Source organism: Spermophilus citellus (genome assembly GCF_964194105.1).
Source record: "Spermophilus citellus genome assembly, contig: SCAFFOLD_196, whole genome shotgun sequence".
NCBI lineage: Eukaryota > Metazoa > Chordata > Mammalia > Rodentia > Sciuridae > Spermophilus > Spermophilus citellus.
Genome location: NW_027673166.1, coordinates 548495 through 566689, shown reverse-complemented (window position 1 = coordinate 566689; position 18195 = coordinate 548495).

The window sequence follows — 18195 nt, the reverse complement described above, 5'->3', positions numbered from 1 at the left end:
TTTTGCCCACTTCTGTCAAACTGGTATCTCATTATTTTAATTCCTTCTGTGAGTGTTGTTTTATATGTACCTTGTCAATTCACATTTTCTCTCTGGCTTATAACCTTTGCCATATGTTATGAACATGAGTTCCTTAGAGATCTTAGGATTTTTTTTGAAAAACATTTTTAATTGTAGTTGGACACAACACCTTTATTTATTTATTTTTATGTGGTGCTGAGGATTGAACCCAGTGCCTCCATGTACTAGGCAAGCACTCTAGCACTGGGATACAACCCCAGCCCTTGACATCTTAGGAATTTTTACAAGGAAAAAATTTGAACAATCCTTTGTCTCTCCTATGTGTAAATATTTTCCTCCTTCAAATATTCAAGATACTTTAAAACATAAATCACTTAATTTTAATAGAAAATGCACTCTACATACAGAGTAAAAATTTAAGAGGTGCAAAAAGATGTGAATAAGAGTCCTTCTCCTCCTGTTCCTGCTGCTGAGCACCCAGCTGAGCACCCAGCTCTCCTCCAGGAAGCAGTAACCTGTGCCCTGAGACATCTTGCGAGTGGCCCTCGGGGCACATGTGCTGCCTTTCCTGACAGCCCACTGAAGACTGCTCTGCATGGTTGCTTTGTTTCACTGTCCAGTGTGCCTGGGAGACCCCCCTCCAGCAGAGGCCACCAGAGCCCTCCTGGCCATCCCCTGGGCCATTGCAAAGGCTTCTGGTCTCCCTGCTCAGCCCCCTGCTTCAGTCTTAGCACAGCAGCCACAGTGACACTTTTTAAAAAGCATTTTGGTTACATAAGATTGTATTTTAAAATTTTTTTTATTTGTTCTGCTTAGTTGTACTTGGCAGCAGAATGCATTTCAATTCATTGTATGCAAATGGAGCACAACCTTTCAGTACTCTGGTTGTAGAGACACACCATTCGTGCAATCATACATGTACTTAGGATAATGATGTGCATCTCATCCCACCATCTTTCCTCTCCATGTGACCCCTCCCCCCCTCCCCTTTGCCCAATCCAACGTCCCTGCATTCTTCCCGTGTCCTCCCCCCATCATAGCTCAGGATCCACTAATCAGAGAAAACATTTGACCTTTCGTTTTTTGGGGATTGGCTTACTTTGCTTAGCATAATATTCTTCAACTCCATCCATTTACCCTCAAATGCCATAATATTATTCTCTTTTAATGCCGATTAATATTCCATTGTGTATATACCACAGTTTCTTTATCCACTCATCTATTGATGGGCATCCAGGTTGGTTCCACAGTTTGGCTATTGTGAATTCAGCTGCTATAAACATTGGTGTGGCTGTGTCACGATAGTATGCTGATTTTAAGTCCTTTGGGTATAGACTCTGGAGTGAGATAGCTGGGTCAAATGGTGGTTCTAACCCAAGTTTTCTGAGGAATCACCCCAGGCTGCACCATTTTGAAGTCCCACCAGCAATGTCTGAGTGTGCCTTTTCCCCACATCCTCACCAACACTCCACAGTGACACTTTTAAAATACAAAAATAGCATCGCTCGGCACCAGCACTCCAATCCCCAGCGGTTCATCAGCCCGGCGGGGTCCAGGCTCTGCCTGCCCACCTGCCTTCACTCCCTCCCTTTCTCCCAGGTCTGCCCTGCTCTCCTCCCAGCTCCTGGGTCCCTGGTCCCTCTCTGTCGGTGTCCTCCCTGAGCTACCCTGACTCCCCATTCAGACCTGTTTGTGCACCTCACTGGCTACTGTCTGCTCCCTCGACCTCGTGGGCCCCCCGAGCATGGGTTCTTGTCCTGTGGTCTGTCTCCAGGCCTGAGAGAGCCTGGCACCAAAGGACACTTGGTAAGTGGACGATGGGAAACGATGCTTGGCTGCTCTTTACTGACTGCACTCTTTCCTTTCCCTTCCTCTCTGACCTCGTTTCTTTCCTTTCTTCCTTCCATCTTCCCCTCCCAGGCTGGTCCTGAACTCCTGGACTAAAGTGATCTACTGCCTCAGTCTTCTGAGGACCATGAACCACAGCCTGGGCCCCCATGGCATTATGGTTCCAACATACTCATATTAAAAATGATGCAACAGTGAGTATCTTTGAATACACAGCAGCCTACATTCGTCAGAGTAGAATTTGAGGGCTATATTTTGAGATGCATGGTTTCTGAATTGAAGGGTGAGTATTTTGCAAGTTTGATAGACATGGCTGAAGGGTTATTCATAGAGGTTGTATCAGTGAATGTCCATTGCCACTTTGGTGGAAGAATAATGACCGCATTGATTTTTTTAAGGTACTGGGGATTCAACCCAGGGGTGCTCCACCACTGAGCTCCATTCTCCGCCCCCAGAATTTTCTCAGATTTTGAGATGGGATCTTGAAGTTTCTGAGGCTGGTCTCAAACTTGTAGTCCTCAGCCTCAGGCTCACCTTCCTCCAGAGCCGTGTCACCTTCATCTAAAACAGCTCACAGAACAGCTGCAGGAGTGTGCCAGAGGCGAAGGTCCTGGGGCTCTTCCCCTTCCCTGTCCCCAGGTGGGAAACAGCAGCAGGGGAGAGTGGGGGGCAGCGTCTCAGCCAGGGGTGGGTGGCTCTGAGAGAGGGCAGCACCCAGCCCCATCCCAACTCCAGTTGCACTTACATGGAAGCCAAAAGGGGAGGGAGAAGAAAAGGTGCCCACCTTCTTTCCCAGCAGAGTCCTGAGCAGGGGGTCTGGGCAGGCTAAGAGAAGAGATCTTGATCCGCATGTGGCTGGACCTTGCCCGCAAGGCTGTTCCTGAAGCTGAGGAGCAGGGAGCTGAGGTTCCTGTGGCGCTGTCCAGAGGGGGAGGGAAGTGTGCACGGACGTTTCCAGGTGCCAGAGAAGTGACTTTGTTTCCCACTTGCCCCTCCACCATGCCCCCCCGCCCCCCCCATTCAAAGTAGAGGTAGGAGCTCCTCCCGGGGCTCCAAGTGCCTTCTCTCATGATGACCACTTCAAGGCCTGCAGCCCTCACCTCCTCTGACCACATTCTGCTCTTCTGGGTCAAGAGCAGACCTTGAGAGTGGAAATGAGACACGGTGACCCCTGCATCTAGCAGGTTGGCACAGGCTGCCTTCTACACACATCATGTGATCTGTCTCCATGGCCATCTTTCTAGAATGTGCTGTGCCCGCCTTCCAGCCTTCCTGTTCGCAGAGGGCCATGACATGCCACGAGGCATGGCCCAAGTTGCTGCGCTGTGGGAAGGGAAGGCGGCGAATCTGCGCAGCGCCCTCTGGGTCTCGCCTGCCCTCCCACTGTCATGTCCAGGTGGCAGCCGGGCGTGGCCCTGCTCTCTGCAGGATCAAAGCACACGCAGGCTCCTGGCACCTCCCCAGGATGCGCCACCTGGAAGTCGGGGCCTCAGAGGAGGTCCCCCAGACTGCTCAGGACCAGGGTCCTTCAGGAATCTGTGATGGATGGCATGTGGGGGGAGCAGTATTCAGGGCTCAGAGGTGACCAGGGAAGAGAGCCGCAGGCAGGAGACCACCAGGGAACCACTCTCAGAGCAGGCTGGGGCTCTGCCACTTCCTAGGTCACTCACACCCTGTCACATCCATTTCTCAGAACCCAAGCAACAAAGCCCCCAATGCTCCACCCTGGGACATAAGCCAGCCCCCACCCCCTGCAGAGGCTCTCCAGCTTGGCCCCTTCTGGTCCCCTCCCCCATGTTTCCCAGGCTGGCCCTTGTCCTCTTGGCTGTCTTCCCCTGGGGCAGGTACACTCCCAGACACCCACTGAGCAGGCTGAGGTCCCTGAAACAGTATTTCAGAGGCTGATGCTGTGAGCCTGTGTCGTGGTGACCCCACTGCAGGGCTGCAGGACCCTCCACTGCTGGCACCTGTCCCCTGCCCACTTACTCCTCTTGGGAGCATCTCGGAGGGGGTCTCCTGCTGTGGCCGCCCCAGGCCCTGGAGCCCGCCCCTGTGTTCTGGGCCCAACACACCCCTCCTTGCCCTGTGCTGTAGACTGTTCTGCAGAGCTGCAGGGCACCAACAGAGTGGGGAGGAGGGTGCAGAGCAAGAACCCCCCCTGCCCAGCCTCCCAGGGGCCTCAGGAGGCCACACCTCTTCTTGTTCAATAAGCTTTCAAACTGGGGACAAGGAGCCAATAACCTGCCACTGTCGCACCGTGAGGGGAACCGAAGCATTGGGTCATTGTTGAGGCAAAGTGCTCAGCTCTGGGTCTGGCCCAGGAAACATTGCTGGCTCCCAGTCCACTGCTGGCTTAAGTCCTCCACTTGCTCACGTTCTCTGAGGCCAGGCAGGCTGAAGCCATCCATTTAAGTCCCTTCGACTTCCTTGGGGTGCAGATTTCTTTGCTCTGAAGTCAGACTTCTCAGACTTGGAGGGAGTTGGTGTGTGCCAATCATGGGGTACCTTTCCAGCCCAGTCCTCACGAGAGGGAGGCCCTTGTGCTGATCTGGGCTGCTTCTCCCTTGGAGGCCTTGGCATCCCAGCCCCACCAGCCACAGCTCCTCTCTCTGGGCCTCAGACAGTTGTGCAGAGAAGCATAAGGAGTCTTATTTCCCTGGTGCTGCCCAAAGGGACGGGGACAGAGGGACTGCGCCTGTTGGTAAGATGAGGAACGTCACCAGGTTGTCCCTTGCCCACCCAGGGCTGACTTATGCTAGGGAGGGTCTATGGCAAGTGTGGGGGGGGGCTGCAAGCAGCCAGAGTGCTGTGGTGGGGGTGGGAGGCGGGCAGGCTCCAGGCACCAATACCTGGTGACCAAGTTGTGTGGCGACTTCTTCTGGGAGTGTGGGGAGCCCCTGCAGTGTTTTAGGTGGCGTGAGGGTGAGACCTGGAGCGTGCCGTGATGGTTGGCATTTCGAGGGATCACCCAGGCGCCCTGGGGCTGAGGGAGGCGCAGACTGAGGTGGGCTGCACGGGACAGCTGCCCAGCGGCCTGGAGAGGAGTCGCTGGCTGGGGCTCTGCCTGCCACAGTCTGTTAAAAGTGACAGCACGAGTGGGCGGATGTGCCATTTAAAGCGTGATTTTGAACTCAGGCTCACAGACTTTTTGGTGTTGTTCTGGTGTATCCATTTATTGATTGGTTACTTTAAAAATATTGTCTTTTTTTCTGATTATAAAAATAACACACTCACCACACAAATTGGAAGATTCAGTTCATATGAAGCACAAGGAGGGGAGCCCACCATAAACTCTCCCTTCCAGAAACACATCTTCTGGGCATTTACACATTTATTTCTCGCATTACGATTTTTTTAACCCACATAGAGTATATATGTAGCTTTCCATTTTCCAGCATGCACTGAACGTAGTACATAGACGTCTCCCTTTGCTTGTGTGGATCCTGTCCCGGGCAGTAGCGCTCCACCTAGATGGAGGAAATGCCGACCCCAGCCCCCTCCAGGCTCACGGTGACCTGCTTCTTAACCAGCAGCCTGCGGGCACTGGGGACACCTTCCAGGTGTGACCTGTCTGCTCAGGGCCAAGATTTGACAGTCTCCTGTTAAGACACACATAGCACGCCCCGCGGGAGCGCCTGCAGAGTTGGCGAAGATTCAGGAGGATCTCACCAGGGAGATTGCTTAGGGAAAGCGTATGAATGGTATTTCTAAACTTAACAGACAATGCCAAATTGCTGACCCCCGAATTGTGCTGATTTGCACTCCCAGGGCAGTGAGTGCCGGACCCCCAGCCACCCAAGGCGTCTCACGTGTTTTCATCTTTGCCCACGGGAGAGAGAAGCCAGCCTCTGGGAGCAGCCCAGAGCTCAGCAAACCCCTTCTTCAGTGTCCGCCCTGCACCCTGCCACCCCCAGGGATGTGTGTGTATCCTCAGGTCCTTCTGGGGCAGCCATCCGCCCACCCTGAGGGGAACGCTCCAGCAGTGTCTCCCTCCAGAGCTGCGCTCACCCACGGTCCTGCCTATGGCCATCCCCAGGCTCCTGGCTGCCACAGCTCTCTCCAACCTGTCTTCCCTGCCCTTCCACTGCTCTAGGTCTTCCAAACCAGTGCCACTCCTGGCTGGAGTGCAGGACCTTCCTTTCTCCCATGGACTGTGTTTTGCAGGACCAATACGCTCCGGCCTCCGGCTCCTGGTTGCCCTTTGGTGGAGCCCTGGCCCCTGCGCCTGATCAGCCTTGACTCTGCCCGTGGTGGTCATCCCTGCTTCTGCCCCTGCCACTCCCCCACACCGACAAGCACCCTGCTGGGAGGCTTCCTCTGCGCTCACCTGTCTCCCTGGTCAGACTTGGAGTCTGAAGAGGAGGCACAGACGGTCTTAGTCAACCTGCCACAGCCACCCATTTCCATTCCAGGGCCTCAACTCCTCACGCAGCAGCCCATGACAACTGGGTGGACACTGGAGGGAGAGGCCGGGCTGACTCGGGGAGCGTGCCAGGCAGCTCACACCTGGATGGACCGAGAGCTGGACACACCTTTCCTCTTAGTGTATTAATCGCCTGTGGAATAATGGCTAAAACAAGAACTGGGAGGTTCACCCCCCCCCAGCTCGGCCAGCAGCAGAGTAAGCGCGTTAGACCTGGGGAAGGACACTTCTGTGGACAGAGCGTCCAGTGAAACTTCAGCGTCTCTGCTGAGCGTGTCCCCAGGCCTGGAGCCGTGGTTCGTCAGGGGCTGGCTGAGGGGTAGCTCATCTCTGACACTGCTCATCCCATTCATCAGATGAGTAAGAATTGTCCCTGTATGCACCAGCGGCCTGTGCTGACATCTCTTGCACAGTTCGGAGAAGGAAAAAAAGCCGTAGTTTTGTGTTGTGCTCTTCAGTATTTTTAGTTTACAAGTCAACTGTTTATCACATTAGGACATGGATCTATAAATAAATTTGAAAGCAGTGATACATCTGGGCCTTTGCAGGCCTCAAGTTGAGGCAATGATCTGTAAATATATTTGTGTGTGTCATTGATCCCTTTATTACTAATGCTGTGGCTTTCATTGTGGTTATCAATCTCACCCCTGATGACCAAAGTTCTTGTTCCCCGGTGCAGACCCACTGGCCTGTTCTTACACATTTGAGAAGCACAAAGTTATACCTAATTCTGGTTGAATTTCAGATGCATCATCCTGTTCTTCCGCACACTTTTCCTTCCCTCTCTGTGTTTTTCTATTATCTAGAGATGCTTTCCCCATCTGCAGCAAATACCACCTAAATGCCCTTGAATGAACCTTAGCTCTGATTTGAACACATGCATGTGTTACCCTCTCCTTAACAGGGCTGTTTTGTTAGTCATAAAGCTTTCTCATGCCGTTTCACCGGTTTCTTTGTGTTTGTTGTTTCAAAGCAGGACTTTGTTGCCTTTTGTATTAACACAGGGCAGCCTCACATGCAGGTTGTTTCCTGTTAGGATTCTCGCAGGGGACGGCTGACCCCAGTGCGGACACTTGCTCTGAGTGTGGCCCATGTCACGATGTTCGGCCGAGGGCGCCTGCTGCTTCCCTAGCCCTCGAAGTCTTCCTGGGGGCTGTCTTCCCTGGGCCTGGATCGAACTGACGGCTTTGAGTGCAGCTCTTTCAAATTGCATGAAACACTGCTTGGCATTGTCCCTGGACAAAGTCACACCATTTAGAATCACTTAGATCACACGCTGCATCCAAACAGAAACCGTGATAATGTCCAGGCCCATCTCCTTTGTCCTGAGGGAGAACACCTTTTTCTTTTATGTTATGAGAGGCCATAAGATTTTCAGGCAATTTAAAGGTTTGGCTCCCATGCAGCACCCAGTGGTGTGAGCAGCGTCTTCCTCTCTGGAGAGCCAGCGCCTGGCAGGCTGAGCCCTGGGGCTGGGCATCTCAGGACCCCTGCTTCTTCCCCTGTGCTGGGCTGACTGAGGTCCGTCCCCATGTTTCCAGCTGACCACCGGCAAGTGACCTCGTTGCACATCCTCCGGAGTCTCTCTGTTCCCTGTCCCCATTCCCACCTCGTGTCAGGGCTTTCTGGGAGCAGTGTAGCTGGTGGCCTGCATCAAAGCCTTTGTCCCCAGGCTTGTTTCTGGAAGGACTCACCTGACTCAGCAACTTCAGATCCCAAACCCCAGCGTCCTGAGGTGGCTGTGCCATCAACACACACCCCCAACGTGTCTTTCCACAATGGCAGGATTCACTGGGAACCATCATGTCACAGGCTGCACCACCTAGCAGTGGCAGGTCACCGAATGCTCGGCTGACGGTCACCAGCAGGTGACGCGTTCTTCTATTACAGCCTTCACTTCTAACATCTCTAACTCTCAAGTCACAGAGGAGACTTCACATGATGGCATACATAGACTAAGAAAGAGAAGAAAAGATCACAGGATGCTGAGCCAGGAGCACAGGCAGAGGCTTGAAGGCAGAGTCACAGAGCCACTGTGGGTGGTCAGGTGAGGGTCTTAGCCAAGCAGTTCTGCAGAGTCGTCAAGGCAGAGGGTCTCCACGGAGGGCAGTGTCGGTTTGAGATTGTCCACTTGGAGTGGGCTGGGCATGAGCGTCATGGGCAGGAGAGTGGAGCCTGGGGCACAGGACATTGGAGGGTCATTGCTGGGGCTCATGGTAGTGACCAGGTGATGGGGTCAGGGTGCCGCTGTGGACAGTCCTGTGGGGTTCCTCCTTTTATGGGTCTGTGGTGAGGGGATTGCCCCTGGTGAGGTTGGTAGACTCCAGAGGCTGGTATTCCTGACATGATTTAGGACGGCCCTGAGTCCAGGTGCTCCTGATTCCGACTGATAGGTTGACAGGTGTAAGTCATCTATCACTTTGTGCCTTATGGTTTTCCCGGGCAGATGGTGGTGGCTGACTTACACAAGCCAGCTTTACAGTCATTACCTGGTGAGGAAGGTTCTTTCTCACAGGCTCACACGGTTTTGAAGGAAAAGGGGGGAGACTGCATCTCAGCCCCACCGTTTCCTTGGAGCGCTCCCTGTGCCCAGGTCATGGTGAAGGTAGCCACCCTGTGAGGAGTCCTTGGCTGGTGGCGGCGTCAGGAAGCTGGGGGATGAGTTCCTAGAGGGTGGGGAAGGATGGGTGGGCAGATGACATTGCTGATGTGTCATGGGGCATGTTCCCCTGCAGCCCCTCAATACCCAGCCGTCATTCTCGCTCAGAGGCTCATCACCCGCCCACGCCACGCACTTAGGACCCACCACCCACACGGGGCTTCTCTCTGCCCTCCGTTTCTCCAGGCTTCTGTATTTTTAGGGCCTTGGGAAAGCATGTGTTTGTTGGGTGGTTGGACTGGATATATTCTAAATTTTATAAAAATTCCTGATGCTGGGAATCCCTGACCCCTGGTTGATGTCGAGGTTCATATGGGAAATGGTGTGTTATTTTCTAATTATTCTACTTATTCTCTCTGTAATATCTAAAAATCTTTAGAAAAGTGTGACAGGTCCTTTAGAGTAGTCTTGGCCTGTGGTGCTGTGGTAGGGACAGACGCGGCAAAGCTCCGAAGACAGCAGGAGACAGTTTCATTGGGCTGCAGCCAGGTTCAGAGGGCACAGCTTTTACTGGGATCCATCAATCCCCTGAACCCCGAGTTCAGGGAGTTTCAGAGTTTTATACCCAGCCTGTGAGGGGAGGGGCTCAGAAGTTCCCAGTCTGCAGTAGTTCACATAAAAGCAGCTTTTTCTCTCACTGTTCTGGGCAAGTTAACTCTTCCAGGACAACACCTGAGAGGGGGAGAGCTTCTTCTCCCCTTTCTCTCCTCCCCCTGCAGCTGTTACCATGAGCCCAATTGTAACTTATCTTAAAATGTAGACATCTCTGTGAAGCCCAGCTCAAGGCCAGAGGCCTGTTTGCACATTTCTTCAAAGTACTATACTGGATACGTTTGTGAAAACTAGTAAGGGGGTGCCCAGCACCTGGAGTTCTGGTAACTTCTCGTCCAGTGGCCAAGTAAACAGGGCGACACAAAAATAGGAAGTTTATCTACATTGGACTCCTTCACAGAGACTCTTTTGCTGACAGTCCCAAAATCAGCCGTGGTGAAGAGGGCGTTTCTGAGGAGAAAGGGGGGCCACTTCAGTGCCATCTTTATTCTTGAACAGTCTTGCGCAGTGTCTGGTACTGACAATATTTAGCACACAATGTACTTGGGTAGAATTTGATTTTTCGGTGTCAACCGTAAGAATCCTGATGTTTAGTGTGTGTTTACTATGATCCAAGCACTATTCTACCAAGTGACAAACAAAGGACTCGTCCCTCTAATGCCCCCCAAGCCTCCAGAGGAAGTGGTGTGTTGCCAGCAGACCCTGGCCCACGACGCCCCCTCGGCAGGGTATGCGGATGACAGGCTCCGCGCCGGCCCTCATGGAGACCATCAGTTTCTCCACTCAGGAAGAGGGATGGGGTGCAAGGCCCGTTTTAGGCCACCTCAGGGCTTACATGCTCCCTTTGTGCTGGTGACACAAAGGCCAAATAGCAAGTGCCAGATCACCAGCGTCCATCCCTGGCAGAGGACTCTGTCCGAGGTGGGCTCTGTCCAGGGGTGGGGACAGAGGAGCAGGACCCAGGAAGCTCTCTCTTTTTTTAATCTGAGGACTGCTCAGCACCGCTGTCCACAGGCGTCAGCTGCACAGCGAAGGGTCCCACTGTGCACCTGCACATGTCACGCTCCTGCCATGCGAAGCCCCACCCGTCCCCCTTCCCCCAACCCTTCCTAGCCCCTGGAGTGTCTCTTGTATTTTCAGGTCTTTGTTTCTGCATGGGAGAAACCACGCACGTTGTCTGTGTCTGCCTCCGCTTGTCACCATGATGCTGCACTCGGTGAACACCTCCCATCAGTCTCCCCCAGTTCCACCCACTTTCCTGCCAAGGACAGGCTTTTGTCCTTCTTCACAGCTGGATAATATACCACATTGTGTGGAGAACCACCCTGAGCTATTTGAGTGCCTTCATTCCGCCTTGGAGCCAAAGAGATTTTGGTTTGGCTTTGCAAGCTGTTCTGTGGCTCCTCCCACCTAGTGGATTGCACAATGCATGTGACCTCTGTCTCCCATCCGCTAGGAAGACTGATCTCGTAGCTCTGGAGTTGGGTGGGACCCACTGGGAACTGGACAGTCCATCTCCTACCTTAATTGCTTAAGAACATTCTGTAGGAAGCCTTTGAAGTTCCCCCATACAGCTAATGCTCGACCCTTAAGGTCGAAGAGCTGCCTGCCCCCACTCTATAACTATTTTCTGTGTTGTCTGATTTTTCACCATGTTTCTCAGTAGCCCACTCCACGCAGGGGAATCCAGCTCCCATTGCTGTTGACGGGCACCTGGGCTGACTCCACGACTTGGCCGTCACGCAGAGTGCCATGGTAAGCCTGGTGTGCACCCTGACTCCATCTCCTGCGGAGAGAGGCCAGGAGTGGGAGAGCTGGAGCCTGGCAGCTCTGTTGGGTTTTGGGGAAACCTCCACGCTGCTTTCCGGCTCGTCCTCCCTGACTCCTGCTCCCAGCTGTATGAGGCTTTCTTTCTCGCTTCCTGCCAGCATTTGTTTCATCATGGCCACCCTCACTGGGGTGTGGACTCAGTGTAGTTCTGATTTGCATTTCCCTCATGCCAAAGATGCAGATCATCTTTTTCGTATATTTACGTGTCTATTGAGAGTACTTTCCCATTTTTTTCGATGGGACGACTTGCTGTTCTGTTTGTTGAGCTCTTCATGTCTGTATTCTGGACACGAACGCTCTGTCAGCTGAGAGCTGGCCGGGATTTCCTCCTGTCCACAGGTTGCCTCTTTTCCTTTCAGATTGTGTCCTAGCTGAGGGGAAAGGTCTCAATTTAATGTCATTCTGTTTGTCAATTCCTGCTTTTGTCCCTGAGCTGTTGAAGTCCTACCCAGGAAATCACTGCTTGGGCCAGTATCTTGAAGTGTTTCCCCTTTGGTTTTCGTCCAGTGGCTTCAGATTCCGGGTCTTATATGAAGGTCTGGGATCCATTTTGAGTTGGTTTGCACAGGGCGACTGAGGTGCTCAAGCCCTGGTCCCCTACTCATGGATGCCCCTTTGCCCAGCGCCGTCTGTGGAGGAACCGTCCTGGCTCCCTGGGTCGTTGGCACCGCAGTCAGCAGCCCGCGGCTCCAGGGGAAGAGGTTCATTTCTGGGTCCTGGGCTGGGCCCCTCTGGTCTCCTGGCCTCCTTGCGGCCAGCTCCTGTGGCCTTGTTGCGGACCTGCGGTGTTTTGAAGTCAGGTACTGTGAAGCCTCTGGGCAGTGTTTTACTCCTGCTTCGATCTCATTGTTTGTTATTGATTTATTGGGGCTTTTAAAAAATATCCTCTTGGTTCAGTTTTGGTAGGTCATGTGCCCAGGAATCCGTCCACTTCTTCGAGGTTCCAACTCATTAGCGTGCAGACTTTCAGGACCCTCTGGCGCTCGCCTTCGTGGATCTGCTGCTGTGGCTCCTCTCCACTTGGCTGGACCCCTGGGGCTGGTCAGTCCATCCTCTGCTCTGTGAGCACCACCAGTTGGCCCTGGTCTCTGATTTCTTCCCGGTGCTCATCTGCTCTCCCGCGGCACTGGGTCTTGTTGGTGAGGCACTATCTGATGGGGAGTAGGATTCACAGAAGCCAAGGACCCTCACGGGGGTGGCAGTCGCCACAGTTGTCTCGTTTCTTCTTGCTGTCATGGGGGTGACTGTGCCCACTTGGCTGGAAGCTTCAGTCCCTGTGGTTGAGCTGAAGGCTCAGGCAGGATTGGCGACGCCTGGAGCTGGACGCAGGGCTGAGCCGGGGTGTGGCTCAGTGGCCGAGCACCCGGATGTGCGAGGACTGGGCTTCAACCCCTAGGGAAAAAAGGGTAAGAAAAAATAGAATCATCTATCAGACGCAGAGTCTCTGGTTTGATATCAAGCTCCTTGATCCATTTTGAGTTAACTTTTGTGCATGGCGAGAGAAAGGGATTCAGTTTCATTTTGTTGCATATGGATTTCCAGTTTTCCCAGTACCATTTGTTGAAGATGCTATCCTTCCTCCATTGCATGCTTTTAGCCCCTTTATCAAATATAAGATAGTTGTAACTTTGTGGATTAGTCTCTGTGTCATCTATTCTAAACCATTGGTCCACCCGCCTGTTTTGGTACCAGTACCATGCTGTTTTTGTCACTATTGCTCTGAAGTATAGTTTGAAATCTGGTATCACTATACCGCCTGATTCACACTTCCTGTTTAGAATTGCTTTTGCTATTCTGGGTCTTTTATTTTTCCATATGAATTTCATGATTGTTTTATCTATTTCTACAAGAAATGCCGTTGGGATTTTGATTGGAATTGCATTAAACCTGTAGAGAACTTTTGGTAATATCGCCATTTTGATGATGTTAGTTCTGCCTATCCATGAACAGGGTATATTTTTCCATCTTCTAAGATCTTCATCTACTTCTCTCTTTAGGGTTCTGTAGTTTTCATTGTATAAATCTTTCACCTCTTTTGTTAGGTTGATTCCCAAGTATTTTATTTTTTTGAGGATATTGTGAATGGATTGTTTTTCCTCATTTCCATTTCAGAAGTTTTGTCGCTGATATACAGAAATGCCTTTGATTTATGCGTGTTGATTTTATATCCTGCCACTTTGCTGAATTCATTTATTAGTTCTAGTAGTTTCTTTGTAGACCCTTTTGGGTCTTCTAGGTATAGAATCATGTCATCTGCAAATAGTGATAATTTAAGTTCTTCTTTTCCTATTTTTATGCCTTTAATTTCTTTCGTCTGTCTAATTGCTCTGGCCAGTGTTTCGAGAACTATATTGAATAGAAGTGGAGATAGAGGGCATCCCTGTCTTGTTCCGGATTTTAGAGGGAATGCCTTCAACTTTTGTCGATTCAGAATGATGCTAGCCTGAGGCTTAGCATAGATAGCTTTTAGAATGTCAAGGTAAGTTCCTGTTATCCCTAGTTTTTCTAATGTTTTGAACATAAAGGGATGCTGTACTTTGTCAAATGCTTTCTCTGCATCTATCGAGATGATCATATGGTTCTTATCTTTAAGTCTATTGATGTGGTGAATAACATTTATTGATTTCCGTATGTTGAACCATCCTTGCATCCCAGGGATGAATCCTACTTGATCATGGTGCACAATTTTTTTGATGTGTTTTTGTATTTGATTCGCTAGAATTTTATTGAGGATTTGTTGGCTCCGATCTGCAGATTGTGGGGTCGGGCTCCAAATTCCTTAATAGGACACCCATAGCACAAGAGTTAACAACTAGAATCAACAAATGGGACTTAATTAAACTTAAAAGTTTTTTCTCAGCAAGAGAAACAATAAGAGAGGTAAATAGGGAGCCTACATCCTGGGAACAAATTTTTACTTCTCACACTTCAGATAGAGCCCTAATATCCAGAGTATACAAAGAACTCAAAAAATTAGACAATAAGATAACAAATAACCCAATCAACAAATGGGCCAAGGACCTGAACAGACACTTCTCAGAGGAGGATATACAATCAATCAACAAGTACATGAAAAAATGCTCACCATCTCTAGCAGTCAGAGAAATGCAAATCAAAACCACCCTAAGATACCATTTCACTCCAGTAAGATTGGCAGCCACTATGAAGTCAAACAACAACAAGTGCTGGTGAGGATGTGGAGAAAAGGGTACACTTGTACATTGCTGGTGGGACTGCAAATTGGTGCGGCCAATTTGGAAAGCAGTTTGGAGATTCCTGGGAAAGCTGGGAATGGAACCACCATTTGACCCTGCTATTGCCCGTCTCAGACTATTCCCTGAAGACCTTAAAAAGCATGCTACAGGGATACTGCCACATCGATGTTCATAGCAGCACAATTCACAATAGCTAGACTGTGGAACCAACCCAGATGCCCCTCAATAGATGAATGGATAAAAAAAATGTGGCATCTATACACAATGGAGTACTATGCAGCAATAAAAAATGACAAAATCATAGAATTTTCAGGGAAATGGACGGCACTAGAGCAGATTATGCTTAGTGAAGCTAGCCAATCCCTAAAAAACAAATACCAAATGTCTTCTTTGATATAATGAGAGCAAATATGAACAGAGCAGGGAGGAAGAGTAGGAAGAAAAGAGTAACATTAATCAGTGACATGAGATGGGAGGGAAAGGGAGAGAAGAGGAAAATTGCATGGAAATAAAGGGAGACCCTCACTGCTATACAAAATTACATATAAGAGGTTGTGAGGGGAATGGGAAAATAAACAAGGAGAGAAATGAATTACAGTAGATGGGGTAGAGAGAGAAGAAGGGAGGGGAGGGGAGGGGGGATAGTAGGGGATAGGAAATGTAGCAGAATACAACAATTACTAATAGGGCATTATGTAAAATTGTGGATGTGCAACCGACGTGATTCTGCAATCTGCATTTGGGGTAAAATTGGGGGTTCATAACCCACTTCAATCTAATGTATGAAGTATGATATGTAAAGAGCTTTGTAATGTTGTGAACAACCAATAAAAAAAATAAAAAAATAAATAAATAAATAAATAAATAAAAAATAGAATCAAATACAAAGATGAAATAAAGTTGAAAATAAAATGTTGGCATACTGGGAATTGAACCCAGGGGCGTTTTAACGCTGAATTACATCCCAGTCTTTTTTATTTTGAGACAGGGTCTTGCCAAGTTGCCGTGTGATCTGATGCATAATCCTCCTGCCTCAGCTTCCTGAGTATCTGGGATTACAGGCCTGTGCCTCTATGCCCAGCTAATCATATTCAATACATTTTTTAAAGGGTAAAGAAAGCAGGAGAAAAATAAGAAGGAAAGAGGAGAGGGAGGGGGGGAGAGGGGGGGAGAGAGAGACAGAGAGAGAGAGAGAGAGAGAGAAAAGAAAAACAAAAACAGAAAGCAATAGAATGGAGGCTCAGGGCTGCTTGCCTTGGCCGGGCACTGCAGGCGGGATCCATGGCTGGTGCTCTTCCTCTCCGCTGCTTTGCCTGTTGGTAAGGATTCTCTCCACATCCCTGGGATGGGGAGAGGCCACGGGTCCACAGAGGTTCATGCTGGTGTGTGGCAGGTTCTGTGAGACCCTCCACCCACAATCCTGGAGCCCCCAGACCTGGATCCTGTGTAGAGTCCCACACAGCCCTTCCCTCTGCAGGTCCGGGACTGCCCCTGAAGGGAAGCACCTGGCCTTCCCTCCATTCCACCCCCTTCCCACGCAGGTCGCAGCAGAGTTGTGTCAGTGACTCCTGCTGAGCAGACCTCAGACAGAAAGCACCAGGGCTTCTGACCCGCCCAGCACTGGGCACAGACACGGTGCCCTTCTCCAGGTGGCTCTCAGCGTCGGCCCCGTGTGGATACCGGGTGCAGAGATCGGATCCTGCAGTGCCGGCTGGCTGGGCAGGTCCCAGGCCTCTCGGCTGTCTGGACCATACGTCTGCAGGGTGCTGGGCTCTGTGCCTGTGGGAACCGCCAGGACTCTCTTCATCTGTGCTCCTGCCAAAGGGCTGCTCCACCTCCAGCCCCTTGCCACCGGCACTCAGTGCTGGGTGCTCTGTTTCTCTTACTGTTCTAAGAGCCAAAGTTTCTGGTTTCACCTGCTCACTGGCCCTGGCTCTCTCCAGGGCTTTCCCACGACCCTCTGCCTGTGGCTCCACGCCTGTTGTTCTCGTTGCACATGGTGAAGAAAGAAGCAGGTGTGTGCTGGGCGCCTCTGATCTGCCATCCAGCCCATCCAGGATACCTTTTCCTATTGGCATAGAATAAGCCTGCAGCAACAATCAAGTTGTGTCTGGACACTAGCTTTTGAAATAGCTGTTTTACATATGGTTCAGAAGTACACAACAATACTTCAGGAGACCATGTAAATCAAGGTCTGGGCATCACCGAGCTTCAGCCTCCTCTGTGAAGTGCATGGGTGCCCTTGCTGCTGCCAGGAAAGTGTGCTTCCTGGTGGGGAGATCGAGTGTGGATCGGAGAGTCCCTCAGGACAGTGGGATGATGGCTCCCACTGATTTGGGTCCAGCTGCCTGTTGGAGAGCCACCGAAACCTGCATGGGTGTCACTCAGAGTGGGTCACTCCAGTCTATTCAGATCCAGGCTGAACATCCACCAACCCACATCTTGTTCTGTTTTGTTTCTGGCATGTTGACAATCATTTGATTTGCAATAATAGAGGCATCTCTCTGATTGCAAACACTTGCCATCACTAGATATCAGGTCAGTGGCATCAGATTGTAACCTCAGGAGGCAGGAGTAAAGTCTCCAGCATCTGCCGGCCTGGGGTCACTACAGACCCGTAGAGATTGAGAGGATTCATCCTGGAACACCTTTCTGTTCCACCAGTGAGCACTCACCGCAGCTTCACAGAGCAGTTGCCTGGGACTGTCTTTGAACGTTTCATGAGTTTATTGATCTCCGTCTGATCTCTGCCTGTCCCTGGACAATGAGTGTCCATGGCTGCAGCTTTAGGAGGCACTCACAGATCCAAAGCGTCCAATGCACCTTTTGCTTTTGTCGTAAGGTCACCCAGAAAACTAGAGTGGATGGGAAGGGTTTTCTGACACTAAATTCCATGTTTCATCAGGTTCCAATGGCTCTTCTTTACATGGCCCTACACCTCATGATTTCACAATTGTTCTCGCCAAGCTGGTCACATGGCTTCTAAAATTAAATAAGTAGGAGACCCTCCTCCATATTGAGAACACAAAGCTTCTGCTGTGGGCCCAGAAGGCCTCAAGAAGCCACTAACCCTATGCCAACTATCAGCAAAAGAAACAGCAGCCTGGCACGGTGGCACACACCTGTAATCCCAGCGGCTCAGGAGGCTGAGGCAGGAGGATTGTGAACCAGCCTCAGCAAGAAAGTGAGGCCCTAAGCAACTCAGCGAGACCTTGTCTTAAATAAAATGTCAAAAGAGCTGGGGATGTAGCTCAGTAGTTAAGCATCCCTGGGTTCAATATCCAGTACCAAAAAAAAAAAAAAAGAAAGAAAGAAAGAAAGAGAGAGAGAGCAGAATGTCAGTTTTGCTGACATCAAAACACTTGTTCTTGTCCGGCTGGATTTGGCATCTTAACTGGTGCTAGTCCCCCACCCCTGGGTCTGCAGAGAATTGATTCCTGGACACCTGAGGGACCAAAACATGGAAGCTCAAGTCTCTTATCTAAATGGTGTCCACTTGGCATATGACTTACCTATATGTCTGTTGTTCCGTATACGTTAATTCATCTCTAGATCACTTATAGTTCCTGATCCAATGTTAAGGGCTATGTAGATATCTGTGTGCTAGATTGTTTAAGAATCACTGTGCACATGCTCAGTACCAACAC